This window comes from Lethenteron reissneri, chromosome 72 (genome assembly GCF_015708825.2).
Source record: "Lethenteron reissneri isolate LAM-NWPU_2019-01 chromosome 72, ASM1570882v1, whole genome shotgun sequence".
NCBI lineage: Eukaryota > Metazoa > Chordata > Hyperoartia > Petromyzontiformes > Petromyzontidae > Lethenteron > Lethenteron reissneri.
The window spans coordinates 6,253,712-6,265,795 of NC_083850.1; the positions used below are offsets into that span (position 1 = coordinate 6,253,712).

At 45.0% G+C, this 12,084-nt stretch overlaps 1 pseudogene; it reads right to left on the reverse strand.

Moving 5' to 3' along the window:
• Nucleotides 1-6,601: 6,601 nt before the first annotated feature.
• The window catches only part of LOC133361352 (zinc finger protein 208-like), a 78,789-nt pseudogene continuing 73,306 nt past the window's right edge, over nucleotides 6,602-12,084 (reverse strand).

Sequence of the window (12,084 nt, forward strand, 5' to 3'; positions counted from 1 at the left end):
TCACACATTGTAACATAGATACAATAAACATTATTTAAAAAACGTATTTACAAATATATATTCCACTTTTTTAAAAGTCAGAATGTCGTCGTTCATGTGGGGAGATGGAGCGCAGTGGATCGTATTGTCTAAGCTGCTTTTCGGAATCCGTGTGATAACCCAGTCACATCGCCTAACTGCAGTGACAGCACCTTACCCAAACTACATCTCCCCAACAAGGCAGCATTACCGATGCTCTATAGTGTTTATGGGATAACAAAGGTGTGTATTTTCCTATACGTCTTGCCCAAAACGACTGATTGTCCGCTAAACAGCCTAGCCTGTAAACCACCATTGGTGATAGTATTGTGTGAGAGCAGCTATTAGAGTCGTTTTGGCAAACGAGGTGGTGGCTGGCCAAACCATGCCTCGCTGTTTGTCTCCGGAGTGATGACGGATACAAACCAGACCAAGCGGAGACCATGTACCAGATCGGATTTTGGTTACTGATGTTAGAGTGATTGTGTGGCAAGTGTGGTCACTACGCGAGTTTATCCACGAAAATAGACACTTACTTGGAGATTCACGGTATATCGATGTCTGGAACCCGTCTGAAGATGTCGCCACGAACTCTCCCGACGCAAAGTCGCCTAACTGTCGACACAGCAATTGTGCTCGCCAGGCTGCGTTGTCTCGCGGTTGAAGGGCGATCAGCAGAGCGACGAGTCGAGCGTCCAACCTCGTCAAGTTCCCTCTCGAAATGGCATTGAGCTCTGCTTCTGAGCCGCCTTATAACTCCCCCCCTAGGATCCAATCCTTTGTCTTTCAGGATATTTGCATTCGATTGGTAATTTTGGAAGGTACAATCCGCATGTCTATTAACATACCGAAGAGTAATGTGTCCATTGTGCTTCATGCATGAATATGTAAGTGCATCTCAGTTTGTAATTGTGCGCTTATTTTGAATAAATGGAAAAACTTTGTCCTCGATTTAAAGTGAATGCAGAGAAATTAGCATGTAACTTTAGAAAAGGAAGAGAGCGGCCTTCTCGACGAGGGAGTGAAACCCAATAGATAATATTCTTTTACAGCGTTACAATGCATAGGTTGTAGTTCATAGGTTATAATATAATGTTTCACTATGATAGAGCTTAACATGTGAGAGTCTACAATATCAGAGTTGATCAAATGCGACGATCAAGGGCGTCAATCGGGTGAGTTTGATCAGAGGCTTTAATCAAAGGCGTCATCTCATCACGGAACACCACCTCCCTGCGTTTATTACAGCAACAGAAGCAACTACAGCAGCAACAACAACAACAGCAGCAACATCACATTGCGAGGGCGACGCAGCTACTTCCGATTCTGCTGCCCAGCTGTTTGTAGTCGGGACCTGCTCTCGCAGGACCCCACACGTCTTTGGAAATGATTGCGATGATCATGTCTGAGCTGAGAATTAAGTCACTCAAGATGACTTTGTTTAACCATAACTTTAGGTAGGTTAGTGTCATCGGGGCTGTGTGAATACTACTCATGAATGAAATCACACTCCTGTATGACCGACATTGTACTAATTTTGGTTGATCGAGTAGAACAAGGCACGTGCCATGTCCAGACGAATTCTTATCAACAACAATGTCCTTAAATATGATGCTAAAATAAATGTTAACACTGGATTAAACGTGCACATCTTAACCCCTCCCTCGCATTTACGACTGACGATTTGCATTTGCACATAACATACATTCACGCACAGTAAAATGCTAATACGACCATATTGTTATTCTAAAATTTGAATGCGATTCTTGCCCTGTACCCCCCACAGTTCACATATCCGACCCCCGGTTCGATTGAACAGATAATTTACATACATATGTGTAGAGTGCGATTTTAATAGATTTAAATACCGTACTTCCGTTTATGGTGGCATAAATTATAAAACCAGTTGATATTTTTATTGTTGTTTAATGTTTAGTGTTATTGTTTATAGTGTTATCAGTTTACATGTTATAAAGTACAGGTGATCCCCGGTATACTTCGGGATTCGGAACCGGAAGGTTGCGAAACGATTCATAACGAGGACCTTTCCCCACCAGAGCGCAAGCCGCTAATGAAAAGAACTCGGGGCGGCGGGAACACGTGCTTCCATGGGCAGTGGGGGACAGGGCATGGTTGTATTGCCTACAGGTGCCACCGGGAAAATCCCCCAAGTTGCTCTGCCCATGGCGGGGACAGGTAGAGGTCATAGAGGTGGGTGATGTAAAGACAGTGCATCAACTCAGGGACAAGTGGTGACAACAAGATAGAGAGAGTTCGAGAAGGGAAGGCGAGACCAAGTGTGGACGGAGGTTGACGCCGAGAATGAGAGAGTGGGAGGAACGAGGTTTGGGGCTGTGTTGGCCGTTTGCGGTCTCGTCGTCGTTGCTATATCGTGACGCCTGGGGTCTGAAACCGCGTTAAAGGCTAAATAAAAGAACACTCTGCAGTCTGAGTCCGGAGTCATTACAATTACAATGATCAATAATCTCACGGGCTTATATTGAGTTTGTGCGTTTATTGAAACATATGCAGCTATTGTATATTGCTATTGGATGTCATTGAGATGGAACATTCATCTAGCAGTCACAATCCTGAATCTAATATGACCATAGTGCGATTATAATAGTTGTAATGGAATTCTAATCATGCTTATCCAAAGTCACATTAGCGACTCCCGATGCGCATTTACAAATATACATTCGAGCACAGTGTTATTCTAATTATTTCCATGCGATTTTACCCCTGCACCACCGCGCCCCCCCGAGTTCGCATATCCGACCTCCGGTTCGCTTGCACGTACATTACACATACATATGAGCAGAGTTAGATTGCAATACGACCACAGTGAGATTCAAATACTTCTCATGATATTTTAATACCGTACCTCCGTTTGTGGTGTATACATTATAAAACCAGTTTATAGTCATGAGTGTTATCGTGTTACATATGTAGTACCGTTGAGGACTCTTGGGCACCCGGGGTTGAGGCACACGTATTTATTCCGCAACAGTTGTCACAACCGTGGACATACAATACTGGAGGGGGTATCGGCCCCCTCACCCGGCTAGCTGGGAATACACTGCTAGCTATCTCTGACCTACCTCCTAGTCCTCCACTAACGGGCTAGGGGAGGCTGTCTGGCCCGACACTGGTAAGTCGGGCTACGGTACCCGGAGTCCCAGAGCACTAGCTCTGGTTCTCGGGACCACGCCGCTGGCTCGGTCCTGCGCGGCCCTGACAAGGGCGGCGTCCCAGGGGAGTCCAGGGCTCTAGCTAGGCGGTCTTCGGTCTTCACTGGTTTAGCTTTAACATTGTACCCCGAGCTCTCCGGCTCATCCCCTTTTATACCACAACACCCCGCTGAGGGGTGGGGCCCCCCGGGGGATCACAACTCCGGGCCAACCCCCCAGGCTGCCCGGTGCGGACGTCGTTGCGAGCACCTCCCCGTGCACTCACGGAGCCCCGCCCACTGTGTTTGTTTCCCGTGTGATCCTATGCATACAGCCCCTCCGTAACACCCCTACACATATGTAAGTGCATCTCAGTGTGTAATTGCGCGCTTATTTTGAATAAATGGAATTAGCGCTGATTCCCCATGCCCTCCATTGTCCTCGATTTAAAGTGAATGCAGCCCCGTGGCGTTGACCAAAAACTACCCAGCTTCTGGAGTGAGCACGTACAGACGCGTAGTGACCACACTTGCAATACAGACAAACAGCGAGAAATGGTTTGGCCAGCCACCACCTCGTTTGCCGCAGCGACTTTAATAGCTGCTCTCAAACAACACTATCACCAAAAGTGGTTTATGGGCTAGGGTGTTAAGCGGACAATCAGTCGTTTTGGTCAAGGCGTATGGGATAATACACACCTCTGTTATCCCATAAACACAATACACAGCAGCGGGAAGGCTGCCTTGTTGGGGAGATGTAGCTTGGCTAAGGCGCTGTGACTGGAGTTAGGCGATGTGACTGGGTTATCACACGGATTCCGAAAAGCAGCGGAAACGATACGATCCTCTGCGCCCACATGGACAACGACATTCTCAGTTTCAAAAAAATGAATATGTATTTTAAAATACATTTTTGAAATCATTTGTATTGTTTATATGCTACAATGTGGGATTCGAATAATTATAATTAGATTCTAATCCTGTATATCCTACACCCGGTTCGCATATTCACTTATCATAGGTACGACCACAGTGTGAGAGATTAGCATGATGTTAATGTGAGAAATTTGCATGTACCTGTAGTAAAGGAGGAGAGCGGCCTCCTCGACGAGAAAGTGCAACCCAACGGGTGCAATCCAAAGGGCATGTGAGTATGAGAGTGCAAACCAAAGGACATGAGAGCATGAGATATAATATTATATGTTAGAGTTAAACATGTGAGAGGTTACAATGTCAGACATATACGCTCAAAGCGTGGTGGTGTTTCATTCAGACGCTGTCTCCCCGACAGACCTGGTCTTCACCTGAGGACGGCTGCTTGCGTTGTGGCCGAAACGTCGTGAGAAGTATTTTATTATGTTTTATTTTTATTATTGTATTACTTCCCTTCTACGCGACTTTACCGATAGAACCAAGAAGATGTTACATACTGACGAGCAGTGTGATTCCTAGAGGACCACGGTGTGAAGATGAGAATTCGAATAATCAAACTTCAATGTACGGTGTTCTAATCTGTAACATTAGTTTATGATGTTATTTTATAGCGTTACAATGTATAGCTCATAGTTTAAAGGTTATATTGTTAGAGTTTATAATGTTAGAGTATACAATGTGAGTTTACAATTTGAGAGTTTGTGGACGTGCCCTGTTCTCGTGGGACCCGACACGGATTTGGAAATAATTGCTATGATCATGTATGAGCTGGGATGAGCGACTAATGTTTACTTTGTTTAATCATAACTGTGTGTAGGTTAGTGCCATCGGGGCTTAGTGAATACTACTCATGAATGAACTCATACTTATTTCGGATATAAATTGAAATCATGTTGGTAGAACAAGTCGCCTGCCTTTTCTAGACGAATTGTTATCTTCAAGTGCGTCCGTAAATAAACTGCTAAAATACACAGCATAGGGAAGGCTGTTTTGTTGGGGAGATGTAGTTTGGGTAAGGCGCTGTGGCCGGGTGATGACACGGAATCTGAAACAATGGAGTTAAACACTCGCTGCTTGGCCCCGTCGACAGCAGCGAAGACTGTCATATACCGCCCCATTTACGAGTTGGCTGTATGATGTGTATAGTTGAAGGTGCTAGGTGTTGTCTTCTTCTAACAGCTACTAACGTGCGTGTGTTGTCTGTTTTTAGGATTTGTCTATTGATGTTGTTCTTTTCATTGCGGCGTTTTTTTGTTGAGTTCTGTCACTTGAGTGTTGCAGTTTGTTTAAGAATTCGTCACGTGAGCGTGGTGTTTTGCTTGTGGGAATTTCGCTTTGTCACAATTTGTGATTGTTATAAAATTGTAAAGATTCATAATCTCATGAGTTTACAATGGGTTTGTGCGTGATTCTTATACGATCACACTGTGATTCTAATGCTTCTAATGATATTATAATACCTTACCTCCGTTTATATGTTTATAAATTAAAACACTAGTTAATAATCGTTTAATGTTTAGTGTTATAGTTTATAGTATTACAGTTTACATGTTATAAAGCAGAGTTTATCCCCTGGTACGTTGATGAAACATTAACTACGGCGAACTTTCTCCTCAAGGAACACGTGTTAATCGGGTAGACAGCCAAGATGCTGACGGTTAAGGGCACACTTGTGTGACGGAGATCCTCCACCTGAAATTCTCTGAACATGTTTTTGCTAGGAACATTATAAAATAAAGAACTGACAAACATTTGTTAAAAATACGTTTTTATTCATCTGCAATAATTTTACGTCAAAAGTCGAAGGCAATATTTATTACGTCCTATGTTCACACATTTCCAGTAGAATGCAAACCATTTCCGTTCCAGGAATACCAAAGCATTTCCTTATTAGTTCACCACATTTGTTAACTGTGCGTCTATGTTGAAGTCAAGGCCATATATCCAACGAACGCGTCATCAATGTACAACCTGAAAACCGGCTATCTAAAGTCGATTAATACCAATAAAAAAAAGCTATATACTTGAAAAAGAACCCGTTTAAAATGTTGAGTAAAGATGTACCATCATACGCATTCCATCTTTAGCTCAACAGGAACACTTAACGACTACAATTGAACCCTCTCACAACCAGTGCTCATCACACTACTTCGGCAAGAAATCCGATAACATTACAAACTACCACTGTGCACGTCATTAAACTCTCACAAAAACTGTAAAACAAAAATGGTCAAAATTATACACAAAAGTACTCGATACGGATTAAAAGGTATAACCACATGACATCATATTTTATCAGTCACCCGAGCTCTCTGGTTGACTCTCGAGCCACTCCATTACATCCAGCCATCTCTCGGGATCCAACTGCATGGGATCGAAGGTGGAAACTTCTTCAGGACCAATTGCAGCACCTTGAATTTCAGCTTTTGATTTCAGTTTCCTATCATTGTGGACCTTCTGATGCCTGTTCCTGGTTGATGAGTGTGAAAATGCCTTCCCACACACAGAGCACAGGAATGGCTTCTCGCCCGTGTGTGTTCTCTGATGACTCTGAAGATGTGATGACTGTACAAATGCCTTCCCACACACAGAGCACAGGAATGGCTTCTCGCCCGTGTGTGTTCTCTGATGACTCTGAAGATGTGATGAATGTGCAAATGCCTTCCCACACACAGGGCACAGGAATGGCTTCTCGCCCGTGTGTGTTCTCTGGTGACTCTGAAGATGTGATGAGTGTGCAAATGCCTTCCCACACACAGGGCACAGGAATGGCTTCTCGCCCGTGTGTGTTTTCTGGTGAGTTTGAAGATGTGATGACTTTGCAAATGTCTTCCCACACACAGGGCACAGTAATGGCTTCTCGCCCGTGTGCGTTTTCTTATGATCTTGAAGAGTTGATGACCGTGCAAATGTCTTCCCACACACAGAGCACAGGAACGGCTTCTCGACAGTGTGTGTTCTCTGATGACTCTGAAGATGTGATGAGTGTGCAAATGCCTTCCCACACACAGGGCACAGGAATGGCTTCTCGCCCGTGTGTGTTCTCTGGTGACTCTGAAGATGTGATGAGTGTGCAAATGCCTTCCCACACACATGGCACAGGAATGGCTTCTCGCCCGTGTGTGTTTTCTGGTGACTTTGAAGATGTGATGACTTTGCAAATGTCTTCCCACACACAGGGCACAGGAATGGCTTCTCACCGTGTGTGTTTTCTGATGGCATTGGCAGTTTTCTGAAAGTGAAAATGCTATCCCACATACAGAACACAGGAATTGCTTCTCGCCCGTGTGTGTTCTCTGGTGTCTCTTAAGATTTGATTGCCGTGAAAATGCCTTCCCGCACACAGAGCAATTGAATGGCTTCTTGTCTCCGTGTGCGTGGGGCTGTGGAGAGCGTCTCTGCTCCATGTGAGCGTCGTAACAGCAGCGGTGTTATCGAGTCAAAAGTACGCTATCGGCCGCAAGGATGTTTAGATTTTGTTAACTGCTAAAACAAGAACGACACTCGCGTCTAAGCGAGACGCAAAAAAATCCCGTAAATTTGACGACGAACACGTTTAAGATTTTATCCGCGAAAATAGACACTTACTTGGAGATTCACGGTAGATCGATGTCTGAAACCCGTCTGAAGATGTCGCCACGAACTCTCCCGACGCAAAGTCGCCTAACTGTCGACACAGCAATTGTGCTCGCCAGGCTGCGTTGTCTCGCGCTTGAAGGGCGATCAGCAGAGCGACGAGTCGAGCGTCCAACCTCATCAAGTTCCCTCTCGAAATGGCATTAAGCTCTGCTTCTGAGCCGCCTTATAACTCCCCCCCCTAGGATCCAATCCCTTATCTTTCAGGATATTTGCATTCGATTGTTAATTTTGGAAGGTACAATCCGCATGTTTATTAACATACCGAAGAGTAATGTGCCCATTGTGCTTCATGCATGAATATGTAAGTGCATCTCAGTGTGTAATTGTGCGCTTATTTTGAATAAATGGAAAAAACTTTGTCCTCGATTTAAAGTGAATGCTAAAAAGCCCTAATTACCACTGCCAGGATAGGTGCACACAGACAAATCCTTTACACAATAATAATTTACATGGAACTCAAATTCACACTTAGTACAACCACCTCACTCACTTAAATATAACTACAGACCAAAAACTCTTAATAAAAAACCTGAATTTAAAAGTAAATAAACCAATGGGATGGTGTGGTGTTTATACGCTTGAAATGTAATTAATGAAATGCAAGTTAATAATTCCAATTAAACAAAAAATTATGAACATATGAAGCCTGATGGCCTAATGGCCAGGCATCGCTTCAGTCCTCGCCGCAGTAACGGCGACATCAAAGACAGCACAAAGCGAGGGGGCAAATGTTTAATGTCGAACCGAGGGCTCTGCTGTTTCCGGTGACGCAACCACCCGCACTGCACCACGTGGTGCGCCCGCCAAGCGCGTGGGGGCGGAGCCTCGCTGTAGTGACGTCACCTCTGTTACGTCATAGCCACGCCTCCACCCGCAGTCGAGAGGAATGCGCACGAGTGAGCAGCAGCAGAAGAAGCCTTTGCAGAGCGAATCGTCAACGAGGTGAGCGTCCCTATGGGAACCTCATTTGCCAGTAAAAATATGATAATTGTTTTTTTTACCCTTCTATCTGGCAACAAAACTGACACCTTTTTACAGTGCGCCTTTTGGCGTCATCAGGTCCAACCCATGTGAGACTAGGCTCTAAGGAAAGCTGTCTCGGGTGTGGAACAATCAACTTCAAGGACAGTGCACATTATCAGAGTTATGTTCTTTTGTTTGCATTACGACTGCAGGTATTGAGGTCTATGTAAACATGACTCCTTGTAAAAAGGTGTCAGTTTTGTTGCCAGATAGAAGGGTAAAAAAACAATTATCGTGAGCGTCCCTGTTGACGATGTGTGTTGTTTATTTTTATTGCACGTTTTGACTACAAACTAAAGCTTAATTATTTATGAATATGTTGGTATTTGGATTTTCTTCAACCAAATTAAGACTATTAGGTTACTTGGCATGCTCTGATATGTTGCTGTTACTGTCATTGTTTAGAACCAAAGCAAGTTAACTTTTAAAACGTTCATAACTAACCTGTTTAAATCTCATATAATATGATTAACATGTCTATAATTATTGTGTTCTGATTGCCTGCATAATTGTGCGCTGCATTACATGTATTGAATGTTATCCAACACGGGGGAGGAGTCTACGTTTTAGTTCAGACCCGAGCTGCTGCCATAGATGTCTCCTATCTGTGATGTCACAGCCACATGGGCGGTACCTCTGACATCACGTGACCTACGACGTCATTCTCGGGTTATAACAAATGATTTAAGTATGGTCATTTGACCCCAATGACCTACAAGACATAGGGGGGCCTTTATCAAGCAGTAGATTAATACAAATGGGCTGTGCATCAACATGCTTGTCTGGATTAGAGGTTAAACATCACGGTTATGTCTGGCGATTATGTTTAATGCAATAGGCAGTTGGAATAAACATGTTCGCGTGGGTGGATGAGTGAGCGATCTGACGCACGCGTGAGTGGGCAAACAAGCGAGTGAGTGGACTTGTAAAACAAACGGCACGAAAGTGATTTGATTGGTACAGCGAGTGGTCAAATATGTAATAATTGAGAGGATGAGTGTTTCAAAAGGTTGCTAAATCTGAGCGTTTTTACAACCTCCCCAGGCCCTCCAACATCAAACAGAAACTACTCCTTCCCAACAACATGGACAGACAACGCAAGTGGGCTGACATCTTGGAGGACTATGATGGTAAGTCACAGTTACCTGCATCACGTGGCTTTTATGCAGAGGAGGCAGCTCCCTGATTAATTATTTTTCTTGGTGGTGATGGGAAGAGGTAAACGGTCAAGTGTGGCAGACAGCATAGATTTAGAGCTGCGTTTCAGCCATATTGGGTTAAATTGGGGTCTCAACTTTATGAAATTGATGATCTCAACATGCTTACAAAAATATGACTTGTAATGTTTTACTGCCATGTGACTAATGTTTCTCAACAGCAGGTCATGTTATGTGTTAAGAGGTAATTACAAGAATCTCAGAATTAGTTGTGTGAATATCCACGTGCTTCGTTCTCTAATACATTACTCGTCCTTTGAATTAATTTTGTTTTCCGTAGCCAGGGAGTCATGGCGCCAATCGACCACGTGGGGGGACATTATGGATGAAGTGGACCCTTTCCCAGGCCAAAGCTATGAAAATCGTTCCCCAAAGGTGTGTATGGGGTCTATGGGAGTCAAACACCACATTCTCTCCACACTCCCACACCATTGCACCAAAACATCACTACACCTCACATCACCACACAATCTCTTCACATCACCACCAACTCGATACAATATACTCTTAGTTTTTTCGGTAAAGTCACGTACGTGACTCTTTCTTAGGTTTTTTCGGTAAAGTCACATACGTGAGTATGAATGCTTGCAGTCACGAAAGATTCAATTCGAGAATCAATACAATAGCGTAGAGCCTCATAAAGCGTCAATACCATCACAAGGCACCGTCTCTCCAGAACATTCCACAATTTTTCCTCTCCGTATCACAACACCATCTCCCAACACCATCACTCCATCCCTCCATCATCACGTCATGCCATGAGTTAATGTGCATGTTTGCATCCTTACATAGATGTGCCAGTATGCATTTTGTTTGTCTATGTGCCCGTCCATGTTTGTGTGCCTGCGAGAATGGATTTTGTCCTGAGTGTGCATGTCTGAATGGGTATGTGCTTATCTTCGCGTGAACAGAGGAGCATTGGGGAGGTGAAGAACTTCAGCGGAGTGAAGCGTCTCCAGGAGGACAAGCGCCTTGCGAAGGAGAAATGCACAATGGAAGAGAAGCGCCCCAATGAGGTGAAGCGCCTCGCCAAGGTGAAGCACCAAACGGAGCAGAAGTGCCTTCGAAACAAAATCCTCAACGACGTGAAACGCGTCATGGAAAAGCGCCTCCTTGAAGAAACGCGCTTCATGGACGAAAAGCGCCTTCGCGAGGTGAAGCGTCTCAAGGAGAAGCATCTGGAGGAAGAGAAGCGCCTCATAGATGTGAAGCGGGTCGAGGAAGAGAAGCGCCTCATGGAGGAGAAGCGGGTGGAAGAAGAGAAGCGCCTTGTCGAGAAGCAGCGCCTCATTGAGGTGCAGCGGGTCGAGGAAGAGAAGCACCTCATAGAGGAGAATCGCCTCTTTGAGGTGAAGCGTCTCATAGAGCTGAAGCGTCTCGAGAAGAAAAATAAGCGACTTGAGGAGAGGCGCTTTCGCAAGGTGAAGCTCCTCGAGGAGAAACGTCTCATTCAGGAGAAGCGCCTCGTTGAGGTGAAGCGTCAAGAGGAGGAGGAGGAGCACTTGATGGAGGAAAAGCGTCTCGTGGAGCAAAAGCGCCTCGAGGAAGAGCAGCGCCTCGCCAAGATCGAGCGACAATGGCTCCAGACCGCTACCACCAGCAGCAGCACCACTACTACTGACACCACCTCCACCACCTCCGCCATCGCCGCCGCCACGTCCTCCAATCCTGTGTGGGGCCCAATAGCTCCGAGCTTTGGAGAAGAGGGCTTCCAAGAAGATAAAGCAAACTCCGGAGTCGCTGAGCCACGGTAAAGCACTCTGCGTGTGCGCCCTGTGTGTTTATTTTTGTTATTTATTACCATGCTTCTCACGCAGAATCAGCCTTACTCGGTCTCAAGACTTTTTTTCAGGAGGATCCTGCCAAATTTGCTCGCATTTTGCAACAAAGTTGCTACTGTTTGCGATCCAAATTGAACGATTTGCATTGCTTGTGTGGGTTCAGTAACAGGGAGAAAGCTGCAGAACCTTCCCAGAACAGGTGGCTGCATAATCCACACGGAGAATGTGGCCAAACGTGGAAATCAAACCCAGGTCAATGTTGCTGTGACGCACAGGTGCTCAAGCCCTGTCGTGCTCTCAAAAT